Source organism: Pinus tabuliformis, chromosome Q (genome assembly GCF_031772625.1).
Source record: "Pinus tabuliformis cultivar Carrire ecotype Pingquan chromosome Q, CPIR1, whole genome shotgun sequence".
NCBI classification, from domain to species: Eukaryota; Viridiplantae; Streptophyta; class Pinopsida; order Pinales; family Pinaceae; genus Pinus; species Pinus tabuliformis.
Genome location: NC_142296.1, coordinates 461,834,988 through 461,852,256, shown reverse-complemented (window position 1 = coordinate 461,852,256; position 17,269 = coordinate 461,834,988). Strand labels below are relative to the sequence as shown.

Sequence of the window (17,269 nt, the reverse complement as noted above, 5' to 3'; positions counted from 1 at the left end):
TACATGTGTGGAATAAAAATTTCAAAGATGCATTTACAATTAGCTTCAGGTTTGATTGCCTTTTTCAGGTTGGAGGAAGCCCATTGGGAGCTATGTCTTGCGACACATTACTTCAATCTGAGTTATGGCACCAGAGGTTTGTTCATCTACATTATAAGGCTCTACTCGATGCAAGAAAGATGGTAACAAGTATACCCGAATTTAAAGTAGAACATGAAGGTGTTTGTCAAGGGTGTGCTGAAGGAAATCATACAAGAGGATCATTCCCCTCAAGTGATAGCAAGACTACTGACATAATTCAATTGATTCATTCTGATCTATCTGGTGCAATACCTGTGAACTCATTGGAAGGATACTTATATTATGCAACCTTGATAGATGATTTCTCTCGCAAGACTTGAATAAATTTCTTGAAGAAGAAGGATGAAGTATTCTCAGGTTTCGTTCTTTCAAAGCTTTGGTCCAAAATCAAACCGGAAAAAAAGATAAAAATATTGAGGAACGATAATGGAACCGAATACGAATCAAATGAGTTCAAAGATTATTGTAGAGAAGTTGGCATTAAGAGGGAGACTACTACCGCATATACTCCTGAGCAAAATGGTGTTGCTGAAAGGAAGAATTGTTCTATCGTAGAAGCCACTCGTGCCATGCTTCATGATCAAAGCCTTCCAAAGTTCTTATGGGCCGAAGCTACAAACATCATCGTGTATGTTCAAAATAGATGCCCTTATCAAGTGTTGGACTCCAAGACTCCCGAAGAAGTTTTCACTGATAAGAAACCTAATGTTTCTCACTTTAGAATTTTTGGTAGCCCCGTATATTTTCATGTGCAGAAAGAAAAGAGAAGCAAATTGGATGCTTCTGGGAAGAAAGGAACATTTGTGGGCTACAGTGAAAACTTCTAAGGCATATAAAATCTATGTGCCTGGCCAAAGAGAAGTGGAGATAAGTCATGATGTCACTATTGATGAGGATGTTGCCCTTGGGAAGATTAATAACCTTCCTCTTCCAAGGAAGGACAAAGATGCAGATTAAGGAAAGCAAGGAAAACCACAGGATGAGCAGATGCCCGATGCTGAAGAACCAATGGATCCCATTGATCCTCCTCGAAAAGGAGACCCTGATGGCTTAGGGAGACTCTTAAAGATGTCGAGAAACATGTTGCACCTAGGGGGACATTTCGTGAAAGCAAGAAGCCAAAAAGGTACCAAGTGTACTTAACTGCTATGAGCACCATTGTTCAATCTAAGCCTTGCACATTCGAAGAAGCTGCCAAACACCAAGTTTGGAAGGATGCAATGAACGAAGAGTATGAGTCGATTATGAAGAATGATGTCTAGGATGTGGTCCCTAGACCCAAGGACAAATTTGTTGCTCGAGGCTTCTCTCAAAGGGAAGGTGTAGATTATGATGAGATATTTGCACCGGTTTCCCACTACACCACCATCCATTCGATTATAGCCCATGTTGCCTCGCAAGGATGGAATCTTCATCAAATGGATGTCATGACTGCCTTCTTGCATGGTTCACTTAAGGAGGAAGTCTATGTAGAACAACCTGAGGGATTCAAAGTTCAAGATTGTCAATCACATGTATGCAGGTTGAAAAAAGCCCTCTATGGGTTGAAGCAAGCACCCTAGGCTTGGTATGAGAGGATTGATAGCTATCTAATGAAGTTGGAATTTACAAGAAGTGAAGTCGATCTGAACCTTTACTTTAACGTTAAAAATGATAGACCACTCATCTTGGTACTCTATGTGGACGATCTCTTTCTAACAGATGCAAACCCTCTTATTCATCAATGTAAGAGGGAGGTGGCTTCCGAATTCGAGATGAAGGACCTAGGATTGATGCATTACTTCCTAATGTTGGAGGTCTGACAAAAGCCAGAGGAAATTTTCCTTTCTCAAGGAAAATATATAGTGAAGATACTTGAAAGATTTGGGATGGTGGACTGCAAGTCCGTGACTACTCCGATGGAGCTTAACTTCAAGAAGTTATGCGGAAGTGTTGTTGGGCCCAATTTGGGAAATCCTTATGAGTATAGTCAACTCGTGGGGAACCTGATGTTCTTGGTGAACTCTCGTCTGGACATATGTTTTGCAGTAAATACATTGAAACAGTTTATGGTCGAGCCTCATCACAGACATTGGATTCCTGCCAAGAATCTCTTGAGATATCTTCAAGGCACAATCACTTATGGACTTAGATACACTGCCTAGAATGTGAGGCTCCATGGTTACTCTAATGCAAACTGGGTTAGCAGTGTGGTGGATCGTAAAAGCACATATGGATGTTGCTTCTCTCTAGGTTTTGCTTCGATATCATGGATGAGCAGGAAGCAAAATTTGTTTGCCTTGAGCACCGCTGATGTTGAATACATTGCTGCTAGTTTAGCCTCCTATGAAAATGTTTGGTTGAGGAACCTCTTTAGTGAGCTGTTTGGACATGTGTTGGATACCACCGTGATCATCTGCGACAACTAGAGCGGGATTTGTCTTTCGGAAAATCTCGTGTTTCATGACTGCTCCAAGCATATTGATATCAGGTACCACTTTATCCGAGATATGGTACAACGGGGAGCAATAAGGCTCCAACACATTGGCACTGATGATCAGGTCACCGATATTCTTACAAAGACCCTAGGGAAGGTCAAATTCTTAACCTTCCATGAACAACTTGAAGTCGTGGAGAAACCCTCTTACGAGGGTTTCGTATGAGATTGATGTTGAGCTCTGGAAGATCCGGGGGGCTTGGGGTACTTCTTGGAGCGATGAGCGACCATAGGGTGAGTGGTTCACCTTCCCCTAATGGTGCACAATGTACAAGGTGAGTGGTTCACCTTCCCCTGTGATACCCCATGGTGGCATATGCATAGGTTGAGTGGTTCACCTTCTCCTTACGGCACATCCTATCCATGTAGTCTGGGACTCATGGGAAGTACCTCTCATCTGGCCAATGAGTAGGGAAATGAGGATAGGGACCATAGTACTACTGATGGACGCATCGTGTACTACCGTACTCCCTATGCTAGGATGTTGATATTGATCTGGGATCAATGGAAACTGACTTCGGGTCGGTTAAGAGTGGTATGACACACTCTCTATTATTGGAGACTGACTTCGGGTCAATGGAGAATGGTATGATACATTCTCGATCATTTCTTCTTTCTTCATAGTTCAGCAGAGCAGAGCAGAGACAGTGATGGTACAGATTGTCAGACAATTTTGCAGGTGAAGTTCTCCCTAGTTGAGAGGGAGTGTTAAATTTGGAAACTAGGGCCAAACTTCACATTGGACAGCTCATATGAGGTAGCTCATATTTTTCTTGGATTCCTCTCTCTGAGAGGTGTAGGATTGATCTAAAGATCATCCCATTCTGACATGTAAAAATGAAATTATGAATTTATTTTGATTATGGACAAATTGTCAAGGTCGGCCAACAAACTCATGTAGGCTCAGAAGCCCAACAATCACGTCTATTCATCCTCAACGATTGCCTATAAATACATGATGCCTCCTCCTCATTTGCACACACGTCATTCACTCATCTCTCTCCTAATTTGATTGGGTACAAAAATCAGAAACTGCTCTCCACACCTGCAAAGGGAAGGAAGGGTTTTTTTTGTTTCAGCATTGACCAGATTTGGCTGAAAATTTCGAAGGTTGTTTTAACTGTGTTGACCAAGCATTGACCTATTTTGGTGCGATTTTGGGTGGAGAAATTCTGTCTTAGCAGGCCGCGGATCTGGGCACAAGAAACGAGGCAATCTGACCTCATGTTTGACCAACGTTGTCTGTACTAGCGTTGGCCGCGGTGTTGACTTTTGCTGACCAATTTTGACTGGACTTTTTCAAACTATTTTGGGCTAATTAGACTTCTTGTTGGAGGCTGAAGTTGACAAGGTTTGACCGATCTGAATTAAGGAAGAAATCTCCCCTATTGACCAACATTGACTTTCTGGTTAAGGCTTTATGTTTCTGTTGTTTGACTGATTAGATTTTCACTGTAATTTGACAAGTGAATGATATACATTGTACTCTCTCTCTCTCTCTCTCTCTCTGTGCTGAACTTTTGAAGAATTATAAGAAGAATTGATCAAGGGTTTCCCCACATTGGGGTTTGTCCCTGGCTGGTGCCATATCTTGTGTCCTCTTGTCTTGGCTAGTCTTCTACTATTATTGTTTATGTTCCATATGGATTTTACTATCATGTTAATGAGATTGCTAGATTGGATATTTATATTGGGCTAATAATGAAATTGAAGTAAAATTGCTCTAAGCATAGAACATACCATTGTTATCCTAAAATTAACAAGAAGGAAGCATGTGAAGGGGAGGGGAACAAAGGTGGTCAAGCCATGGAGGGGAATAGGCCTAGCTACAACAGCATAAATAGGTGCAAACAAAATGGCTAGCACCATGAACAAGTACAAACAAAACACAAGCAGTGTAGAACATAATCACAAGTAGTGTTGCAAAGATCACGATTGTCAGCAAAGCTACAAAGGACATGGGGGAAAAAAGAAGTAAAGCTTGGAAAAAGTGCATCCAACCATATTATTTCTATAATTATTAGGGTCGATGTATCCTCAATTTGAAGATGGAGTGGATGATATGGTGGCACCAAAGGGGAGGAAAACACTAATCGAAAACATGATTAAACAGATCCATAATGTAAAGAATGTAAAGAATCAATTCTATGTTTGAGGAACTCTGCCTAGAGAACTTCATTTACAGCATTTCTTATGCTCATAATCCTAACTACTCTCCTAATATCAAATAAATTGCACGAAGGTGAGAGATGTGGACTAGGGGTTGCTCAAGTACATCATAAAGAGAGGTGATATGAGAGAACAAGGAATTATGGTCAATGGAAAAAGACGCAATGTCCTTAGCAAGGAGGGTGCATCAAAAGGATTTAGGCAAATGATGGATGTGTTTCTTGCCACAAAGGAGGTATCCATCAGCTCTACAACTGGATGGAATGAAGGGTGTTTCATGATAAAGAATGAAGTGGAGGTGCCTATGTAAGAACTCACACTCCACATTATAAAAAAAAAAAGAAAGCATGGGAATTGATAACTCACTAGAGTGATCTAGGCCCAGGATCAAACCTATTAGCTACAACTACAACCCGAGATTATATCCAACATCTTACAAGCCATATATACTAATAACTTGTGACATAAGTGATAGAAAACATCCAAACAGGGCCCATGTCCCATGTCTTATGTGTCGGACACCAATATGTGAGGGCACATGTTTGGCACGTGCCCTATGAATCAGACGCATGCTCTCACCATGCCCATTGTAAAAGAGGCCCACGAACCCATAAGAATAGGTTTCCTTTTTTATTTGAGCTCATTTCACTTAATAGGTTAGAGGTGTGAAATGTTTTGGAGTGCAACTGAGGGTTATTGTCTAGTGTTAGAAGGGATTCCCGGTGTTGTGAAAGTGTATTTGTCCGCTAATCTTCAAGTTTTTTACTACAGGAGCCCATTGTCTTTCTCATTTCATAGAAATTATGGTAGAATCGTCATGGGTAGCTGGAAAAGGTTAAAGTAAAGGGAGGAATGCCCCCACTAATGTTGCCCCCCTCCTTCATTTTCTTCAAGCACAACTAGTGCTTCATCTACTAGAAGTGGGGTTGCAATAGCAACTTCAAATGCTGAAACAAACATTGTTTTAGCAAGACAACGAGCCAACTTCTCTTTGCTCGATCATTAAGCATAGTTTGAAGGAAAGCGAGGTAGATATGAGGAAGAACACTCTCAACCTAAGTTGCATGGTAAGGGGAAACGAAACGTGTATCTGAACAGGAACGTGCTTGGAAACGTGACCCCCCAAAAATCAAGAAATGGGGAAACACGATGTGTGTATGTATATTCAAAAAGTTAGACTGAAACCTTAAAAGAAAGCATTTAAGTTTTAAGTTTTAACATTCTAATTTAGAATACAAATACAAATTCATGAATGAATAAGCAAATACCAAGCCCAAGAAAATCATGCTACAACAAATACTTACATATCATCAAAATCATTCACTGTATTGGGATCCTCATCATCAATATCATCCTCTAATCATTAAAATAAGAAGAAAAAATCTTAACATGTCAAATCCAAATTTTATTTGAGTGATGGATACAATTTTACTAGGGTCATGATAGAGGAGTTCAACAATCAATGCCACTAACATCAAGGTACATAGAGGGCTTGGTGCTCTTGACTGAATGCTAGTTCCATATCCTCGTACACAATGGAATCCAATGGAAACATTGCAATCTCCCAAATCTTGAAATCCTAAAAACTAAGTCTGTTGGATTTTGAGTGGCATCTAAAGTTCTACTCTCTCCATATTAAATCCAATGAGGTTGGAACCACTCTCAAACATCCTGAAACAATTAATGGTAATGTTAAAAATTTAAGTAAAAGGATGAAGCATTAGTAAGGCCCTACAATTTAATATTAGGTTGCCCCAGTAATAGATTATTGTTTTTCTTAAAATTATTTGTGTCCATCCCACACACATTGTTGATACACACTATGCCGCCAACGAAAAGCGTGGTATGGCACCTAAAATGTGTTTTAGGTGCTACCAAACGAGTTTTGATGTTTCTGTACCAAAACGTGCCTAATACATGTTAGATTTCCAGCAAACCTAGCACTTGGTATTTAATTCTCAACATAATACTAATATGTTAAATAAATACACAGCTAGGTTCCTAACACAAATTCAATGGAAGCAAATTTAAATAATCAATCTCAAAAGCAACATAAACAGATTTTGCCCAACAAGTTTTGCATTAAAAAAATCCAAACTTACGTGGATTCTCGTCTTGGGATAATGGCTCAACTAAGAAAACGCAATTGTCTTGGATATAATCCAACAAAGTTGCCCTAGATCAGTGCTCGATCTCCTTGGCAGATCCGATCTCCAAGCTCCCCTCTTGTACTTCCTCAAACCCAACACTTTGTAGTATCACACTCCTCCTCCTAAGGCTATTGTCATTGTATGGTGTCTTCTTCCTCTTCATGGCCTTGCTTTTCTAACTTTACATTTTGCTAAATCCATAACCCTAACCTTAATCTCGAATTAATTAATGGTTGAGATTAGATGTTGCCTCACTTGAGATCAACAACTAAGATTAAAACAAAATCACTAAAGTAAAATACTTTTCTGTTAGGTCCCTATAATACTAGTGATTCCCCCATTACTATTGTCATTATATCCCTTATTATTATTGTTGTGCCCATATTGTTATTATTGTGCCCCATAAAATCCCTCTATTGTTATTTTTGTGCCTTTATATTATTATTGTTAGGTCGGCTTGGTTATATTGTGACCCCTTAGACTCCTATATATAGAAAGGAGGTTTTGTCATTTGAATCATCCAAGAATTGTTCATTTGTGTAATGTAAAGGAGGTTGCCCCTCGAAGAGGCTGAATTCTAAGGCGTTGATCTATCTTTTCTATCTTTTTGTGAGCTGGTTTCATAACATTTTCCTAGGTTTCTTTTAGCTCAATAATCCAACATACTAATATGTGTTTTTTTCGAAGTTAGACTTAAGCTAAGTTACATTAGCGTCTTGCTCACACTTGAGCAAGTGTTCTAAGGAGAATGTGGGCTATTTATGCACACCTAGACACAATGTCTGTGCAGAAGTACCTACCCAAGCTACAAACTTCAACAATACAGGGGGGAGTTGCGTTTCCTACAACTTAGCCCTCAACTAAATAAATAAGAGATATAAAGGTCACTACATCATTCACCAGAACATTGGGATCATCACTGAATCTCTTGTTCCAACTCATAATCTTATGCACATTTTATATGGGCATCAACGTTGAAAACATCGACATCAACAAAATATCGGCGAGGATCCTAAAAACATCTTTTCAGCAACATCGGCGAAAAAATCGGTAAAAAATTGGCAAACATTAAAAAATTCAAAATATATTCATTTTTTTCAGATTTTTAAACATATAAAGCAACAACAACATGAAATAAACACATCTGCACATAAATATGAAGAACACACTGATATATATGATGTAGTGGGCATCAAATGAAAATGATACATCAAAGGCAATACCAAATCTTGTCGATCCCTGATAATTGTCCAATCAAGGACTCAAATGTGGAGAACCAACACAAAATAACATCGCATATATAAATGTATCTCATCATCATGAGTTATATGTATCGAAACAAACAACACTAGCAGCTAGCAAATCTGAGATCAGTGCCCTCTCCCCCTTTTATGAGAAAAGATAATGGGTTGTTTTCTAGGCCTGCCCCTAGCAATAGAAGGCCCTGGCCCTGCACCTAATCTCAAATGATGATTGTTGGGTATGGAATTGTGCTCTCCTATATCTGTAGCAGATGGTGTTGATGCTCCCACATTCTCCTCCTCCTCCTCCTACTCCTCTTGTTGCCCCTGTACTTAATGGTTCCTCCTCTAACCATGTAGGTGACTCCTCCATGATGGGAACCTCAGACTCCACCCTCCACTTAGACAATACATCAATATTGTCTAAGGAAATGGCATCCACATCCAGTGTTCTCTCTATTTGCTTCACCCGTAATCGAAGATTGTAATGCACATACACCAAGTCATTGAGGCGTGAGAACTCCAACCTGTAAGAGTGTCATAAAAAAATTAATGAGCCTTGACACTTGAGGGTCATAAATTACATTAAATATAATTGTTCAATTGAAGGTTGAAGCTCAAAGTTATAACCTATTGCGCTCACACCCTGAAGCGTTACAGGTCTCGCTAAGGATTCTAATGGCCAATTTTTGCTAATTTGGTGCTTTTGCACCATAGCTTCGCCACCAAACATCTACAACAAAATAAAGAAAAGTTAAAAATTTAAAACATAATTAAACTTTCAAATCAAACATAATTGAATTTCTAATGAGTCATGACTTGTCACTACGTGGCATGAAGAAGGTCCTTTCATGAATAGCATCATCAAAGCCAAATAGTCCAACACCATCTTGATACATCTGTATCTCGCAATTGATTTTGCTGCGAAGCTCAGGATTAGGGAGCATCCTATGAATACCATTATGGAGCCCTCCATCACCTCGTCATCAAAATCAAAGTTGCATTTGTAGGAAAATTCGAGGTCGAGGAAAAGTGTTCTTGCATGAATGGTTCGATGAAGCATCCATGTCCACCAACTATCAATCACATCCCATAACATCATTTGTTTATTAAACATAATGGAACCCTTGTCTGCATAATAAGCACGAATGGTCTCTTTGGCCCTATCCATGGACTCATACAAATAAACCATTGCAGACTTATCCCCATCTACCAATTGCAGAACCCTTACTATAGGTTCACTAACTGAACACACTTCTTCCACTCCTTGCCAAAAGGTGTCAATGTACACCATTTTTGCAATGGCTCTCCCATCCTATCTCTTGTTGTATTTACAATCACACAACTCATCAAAAACAAACATTTGTATCAACTCAAACTGACATTGAAGCAAAGACTGAATATTAATGAAGTTAGTGGCAAAACGTGTGACTGCAAGACACCGCAAATCCCTATTTCTAGTGCATCTCCTCATGAAACTAAGAACAAAAGTATGGTTATATATGAACTTGGGGATGCTCCTAGCCATATCAATCACCTCCTTGATGAAGCAAAGTTTCCCCACATCCTCAAGCATCAAATCGATAAAATGTGTTGTGCATGGAGTTCAGAACAATGAGTTGTCCCTGTCCATAAGCATCTTGCCAGTAGCAACATAATTAGTTGCATTATCTGTTACGACTTGCACCACATTCTACACACCAATCTCCTGGACGAACCCATCTAACAACTCACATACCAATGTTGCATATTTTATATGTGTTGAGGCATCCACTGATTTAATAAACATGGTACCTTTAGGAAAATGTACCAAGAAATTAGATGGGTCCTACCCTTCCTATCTATCCAACCATCAGACATCACTGTGCATCCAGAGACCTCACATGATTGCTTCAACTCCGTCGATCTAAAGTTGATGTCATTTTCTGCTTGAAGGATTAGGCCCCGCAACTCCTCATATGTAGAACTTTTGTACCTTGGGCCCACAATAGCAATAGCTTCACACATTGGCTGCCAAAATGAATTGTTTTTGGTGATGCTGAGAGGTAAAACACTATAGTAAAGACACCTCCCCATAACTCTATTTGCTTCTTGCTTCTCGTTTTTTTAACCACTGACTTTATTGAGGGTTGTGCTCCATGTCCGGTTCATGGAACAAAAAATGATGACTTCCTAGTCCCAGCAGCATCAATAGGTGAAGCTATGGAGTCCCTCCCACTACCCTCAAGCTCAATCTAATAAGAAAATAGCCTTGAAGATCTACCTGCACATTCGGCCTTGTTTACAGTTGCCTCTTCTTTCTTTCTTTTTTTACTCAATTGCTTCATATGCAACTCTTACAAGCTCTGGGCTAGAATTCTTACAAAGCCCAACATCATGTCCAAGGAGTCTAGCCAGATGGTATTTCAATCGGGTAACCCCTCTTGTCATCTTGTCCCCACACAATTTGCAACTTAGATATTGCCAATTTGTCCCACTATCAGGTTCCCCATACTGCCAAAATGGGTCCAAGGGCTTTGGCATATTTGTAGTGGAAGTGTTTAATGCACAACTTCAAAATTCAGTCCTAGGGCACCAAAAAGATAAAAAAAAATGGCATTAAACCCCCACTACACAAAAAATAACATCCTCGTTTTAAAAAATCAATTTTTTACTACATTATTTGCAACGAAAAATGGCAATAAGAGGGTGCATAAGAAAGTTGAAAACAAAAAATGAAGTTTGTTGTCCAAATATAGAAAAGAACTCTTGCATTGGTTCATGGGCATGAAAATCATAGTAAATGACAAAAAAAAAGAAGGAAAATGTTGTTAGGAAAAGAGGTAAGCAAGCATAAGCCTAAGGCCCTAAATCTATGAAATAAATTATTAACATATGGGTTTTTAAGAACATGCCTGTGAATGGAAGAAATGAAGTTTGTTTCACTGATCTTGAATCTTTGATCCACAAAAAAAAAAATTGGTTGGTGATGATAATGGTTGTTTGATACTCAATCCCTCCTTGAAAATAACCACAAAGCTCTTCACCTTCCTTCTCCCAGACCAACAAAGCAAAATGACAAATGAAAACCCAAAAATCCCTTTTGAAAGTCGTGGACCTGTGCGCCCAACGAAATTTTATGTCATTGCATGATATTTCGCCGAAATTTTGGTAATATTTTGAAAATATAGCGATATTTTCTAAGCAAAATTTCGTTTGCCTGAAAATATCACGATATTTGCAAAATTTCGTCGATGTTTTCAACACTAATTAGCATCACCAACATAAATGAAGGTATAAAGCACAATATACAATGGTGTTTCCTCCTCTTATTATAATAACTCAAGTCAAAATAAGATTCCTCTTTATACACAGAGGTCCTATGTACAAAACGGTTGAGGACCATAACTATTTCCCCAACTAATTAGAACTCCATAGTTAGGAGTTTCTAATGACGTCTTCATAATAATGACGTTATGATTTACAACCTATTCATGATGTAATAAAATACATCATATAAATAATAATTCTACGTCAAAAATAGTAGCAAGGTCTTCTTTGACTTGTGCCTTAGTCAAGAAGACCACTAGCAATCCTTCTTTAACATGCACGAGTTCCTAAAAATTAGGATGAGTTCATTAAGCAGTTTAACTCATGCGTATAGTGTAACAAACAACGTTTGTATACTCAAAGGAATGCTATGATACCAATGTAACGAAAAATGTTTGTATACTCAGAGGAATGCTATGATACCAATGTAACGACCAAAAGTCGTATACGCAGTGGAAATCTTTAAAATACTTCAAAGACATAAATGTCCATTATAAGGCATGTAAATGTGTATTGAATATTGTATACTGAATTGATGTAAGATATGAGATGATTACAAATGAGAATGAGGGCTTGCTTATATAACCTAGGCAGATGCCCTTTCATGAATGGTCATGTCTCTAAAACATGCCTCTTCATTACTAACTAACTCACTATTAATTAATTAATTATTATTTATTATTATTATATAGATTATTTTTATATGAATTATATTCATAACGTTGCCTCTCTCTTCAAGAAGCTTTGTCCTCAAAGCTTACTAAGAATATCTTCTCATCTCTAAACCTTCATCTTCGTTGATACAAGATGATATGATGCTCCGAGTGATAGAGAAAATTGTGATACTGAGAATGGACAGGACCATCCTAGATTAATCTTCTATGGAATCTTCTGATCTCTGAAAATTTATGATGAATAGTTATTGTAGGACTGGATTCTGCAAACTTCAGTATTCTTGGGAACATAAATTTCAAATTTGTCGTTTATGTTCTACGTGATACTGGTACGTAGATTGATTGGAAAGTCTGCTCTTGTGATTTGGATGTCAATAAATAGTTCTTCTGGTTGGACTTTCCCTTATCATGTTAGTGGTTGTTTCCTCATTTCCTTTAGGCACTAGTGTTGTTGAGTTGGCTACTGAATCATCATTTGGATGTCCATCATTTGCACTGCAACTTCTTCATGTGTCTTCACTTTAGTAGGTTTATCCTCTGCTTGAGTTACAATTTTGACTGGATCAGTATTTGTTTCTTTATCTTCAACTTGGAATGAAACGACTGGAGACTTCGATACTACTTCTTGAAGTTGTTAGAACGACTGGAGACTTCGATACTACTTCTTGAAGTTGTTCTAACTTGTCATTTATTGATTTCTTGCCACGTTTAAGCTTCTTTATTTGCATAAGTAAGGCTTGATTATGATTCCTTAGACATGAAAGTTCGCCATTCTCTGAATCGTTGAATGTGTATTTAGTATCTTTCTCTTTATCTTTTAAATTTTTTATTTGCTCTAATAATTTTTTATTAAGGGTTTTTTGGCACAGATTTTCTTTTTCTTTTTCTGATAGATTCTCCTTTAGTTCCTTATCATAACTTTCCTTTTCTTGTTTTAGTCTTTGTTTCTTAACCTTAGATTTTTTTTATCTGTGGAAGCAATTTCTCATTGTGGTCCATTAGACACCAAATTTCATCGTTGCTTTCTGTTGATTTTTCATGAAACCGATTTTCGAGATCTTTATATTTCTTCTCTGATCCTTTGTTCTTTTGTTGAAGTTTTGCGATTTCTTCCTTTAATTGTTTTATTTGCATCTGCTCATTGTCTTGATGTTCTTCTATACTAAAAATCTTCTACACCTTCGACAACTTAAATTGCACTATTTTTTAATATATGTATATCCAATTTCGTCTAGAGAACTTGGACATTTAGTCCAAAATAGTGATTGTTGTGTGGGACTCATCTTGACTACTTCATTATTTTCAAATTAGGCTCCATTTTTCTTAACTTGATAACCTTCCTTAGTAATTTAATTTAATTTTTTTTATGATATATATCTATATATATATATATATATATATATATTCTCAACAATTGTTTTTTTCTTAAACTTTCTTCTTCTTTTTTATAATTTTTTTAACGTTTTTTTCTTCTTTTTTACATTATTTTGTCTTTTTTATATAAACTTTTTTTCCTATATATATTTATAATCTTTTTTTTTCTTTTTGAAAAGTTACAACCCTAGTGAAACATGGCTATTCACCTCTTTGGGGTATAATATAAAATATATGTCCACTTATGTGCCTTTGACTTGGTTAATTTTCTCCATGTAAAAAGTAAAACTTACCATTCACATAAAGGGATTTTGTATTCCTTTTATTCTTCTTTTACCTTGAAAATACCATGGGCAATTACCATGGGTTGCTAAAACCACGAACTTGTAAACCACTTAATGAAGAATCAAGATAATTTTATCTACTCTTCCTTCTCTTACGTATAGTTTTAAAGATATTTGGAAAGATTCCCTTTTGACTTTATCATGCACTTTTTATCAATAATGTAGAACCTTTTTATATATATGAATGTTCTCCTTCAAAATTTACATCGAACTATTTTTTTTACTAGAATCATTGAAATGTCAATGGCCAAAGGCCTTATTATTTTATTATTATTATTATTATTATATATATATATTCCAATTCTTTTTTTGAAGTGGCCAAGGGCCTGACCAAAAATGGAGAAACTCCAACTCATGTAACGATACACTTTAGTTGCGACGACAAGTTGATGGCCAAAGGCCGGGATTTGCAAACATGGCTCTGATACCAATGAACAAACAACGTTCATATACTCAAAAGAATGCTCCGATACCAATGTAACAAACAACATTTGTATACTCAAAGGAATGCTCTAATACCAAATGGAGTGGATAAACTCAGCATTAAACAGAAGAAAAAAATAAATAAATAAAATAAATGAAAAATAAACAAAAATATATATATATATAAACAAAAAATTAAAAAAAAAAATATATATATATATATATAAAGTAAGTCGTATCTTATAAATTTTAAAGAGGGGTATATGGCATGTAATTTTTTATCGAACGAAATAGCCACGAAAGAGCACGGCGGTCAGGAAGGGAGAGATCCGCAACAACAGGGACGCGAATGAAGGGACCGGGCAACGACAACAACAGTCGATCGGCAGGAACAAGATAGCGATTGCTAGAACCGATGGTCAGGGAACCGATAGGAAAAACAAACGGAGGCGGTAACTGAGTCGATTTGGTGAGAACGATATGTTGGTCGGGCAAGAGTGAGTTGACAGTGGGACTGGTTTTGTTGGTGGCCAAAAGACTTACAGCAACAGCGAGAATGGCGGCTGATCGATGACGTCTGTGGCAGGCAGTGTCACGGATGGAAGGTACACAGACGGCTCCCAGAGAATCTGTGTGTTTGCAGGCAAAGAATCAACCTGCTCTAATACCAATGTAATGAACAACGTTCATATACTCAGAGGAATGCTCTGATACCAACGTAACGAACAACGTTTGTATACTCAGAAGAATGCTCTAATACCAATTGTAACGACCAAAAGTCGCATACGTAGCAGAAATCTTTAAATTACTTCAAAGATATAAATGTCCATTATAAGACATATAACTGTATATTGAATATTGTATATTGAATTGATGTAAGATATGAGATGATTACATATGAGAATGAGGGCCTGCTTATATACCCTAGGTAGGTGTTCTTTCACGAATGGCCATGTCTCTAAGAAATGTCTCTTCATTACTACCTAACTAACCATTAGTTAATTAATTATTATTTATTATTATTATATTTATATTTATTATTTTTATATGAATTATATTCATAACATATAGTTGGAAGCTTAGTTCGTTTGTCTCCTAGTGCGAGTTAGATTTGGAAAAGGACAAGTGAGAAGTCTCAAGTTCTAAATTGAGACTAGGATGAGTTACACTAGTCAGTTAGACTCAGTTAACTTAGCAATCACAAGTCCGAGTTCCAAAAATACACTTGCCAGTTTTAGCATGATCAAAAAGCTTATAAGGAGGACGAAGGCACATCATTATTCATTCTTGTATGCACAAGATTGTGTGTGAGAGAGTTTTGCTAGGAGAGCATGTAAGGAAAAGCCTATATGCAGCAAGAGGAGATAATTTTTTTGCTTGCAGGTGTGCGCTAGGATTTAGGAAGATCCTAAATAATAGGAGCCTAAATCTGCACTAGGAAAAAGAAGACTTCCTGTGCTAAAAGATAGGGGAAGAGAAACAACGCAAGCAAAAGGAGCTAGATCAGGATTGTGTGCAGGGTGTTCAAGCTCAGTTTAAGCAGGGAAAACATGTGTGTTTTCTACTCAAATTTTACTGCCTTGTAAGAGATCAATTGCTCAAATTCTCTCAATCAAATCTACATCTAGTAGAGGGATTTCCCAGTAGGGTTTCCCTAGAAAAAATCTTGTGTTTTTGCTATCGTGTGACTGTGTTTTATTTCTGTTCTATTCTGCTGCAAATTGGTAGAAAAATTCTCCATCTGGGTGCAACAATTAGTTTCATATTTGTTCACTACAGCAGTTGCAGATTTTCGAGGGGTTTCTACATTCTATTGGTCATGTGTAACCCACACAAAAAAATGGAATATAACACAAAATATAACACAAACTACTTTGTCACTAACATATTATTGCCAGATTATGCATTAAACCTGAGTCCAACCAAAAATATAGTTCTTCTGTCACAATGAACGAGACCATAAGATACAGGAAAACAAATTAGAACTTAGAAGCGAAAGAAAGCATAAAATGTCCACATGACCAATAATAGTCTATGCGTCAATTAAAAATCAAAAGAACAAACATGTAATGCTACATTAGTAAGAGTTCCAAAAACATCTCTAGTCAAAATCTATACATGTACAGCACAGCTATGTACCATTTACAACAATTATCAGACAACACAATCATTTCTATTACGAAGCACAAGACAGACAAGCATAAAACACTACTGAGCACCACGCAAGATCATTTTAGTATACAATATAAAAACTCGAAAAACAAGCTTGACTTTGATGTGTTCATGATTATCATATTTGGCATCAGTACAAGTTTTCTTATAGTTAGTAGCATACACTTGCACACCACCCAAGGGAGAAGTTCATAGGCATCCAAATACATAAGCAAATGAAGAGATAAATGAATAAATACATGCAGTCATAAAAATCATTCTCTTTGGAAGCCAGGACTCTGGACAACAAGAACAATATTTCTAGAGAGATGCTTCAATAATTCATTCCTAGGGCAAATAATTATGTCATGGAACAAAGAGATACATCGACCAAACAACAGGAGAACAAGGGAAAAGTCCTGCCCTAAAAACACAGAAAACAAGCATGTGAGTGTGGGCCCCATAGCAAAGGACTCACCATCTCTACGGAAGACAGTAAGCTTGATTTTAGTATTTACAAGCATAGCCAATTCCTTCTTAAAATGCCTCAATTCCCTAAGGCTAAGGGAAGATGATTCCAAATTAAAAGTAGCATTACACCAGCGTTTCTACAGGAAGCCAATTGCCGTCAACCAAAGTGCATGCCATAAAGACTTGCAAATGTCCCTAATCATCCAAGTGTCTACACGAGAGCGGACCAATAACAAGAAACTGTAAACCATCATGAAAACATGCACAAAAACTCCTCGAAAATTTGCATTTCGAAAAACATGCTCAATTGTTTCTTCCTTACTGCAAAGGGTGCAAGCATGGTTTTTAACACCAAATTTATGAATAAATTATCCCATTTCTACAAGCATATAATTTTCATCAGAAA

The 17,269-nt window shown here is 37.2% G+C and overlaps 1 protein-coding gene across 2 annotated transcripts in view; it reads right to left on the bottom strand.

Annotated features, from left to right (window-relative positions):
- LRS1 (Transducin/WD40 repeat-like superfamily protein) overlaps window positions 1–17,269 on the bottom strand; it is a 255,485-nt gene that overhangs the window by 182,313 nt on the left and 55,903 nt on the right. The window lies entirely within an intron of this gene.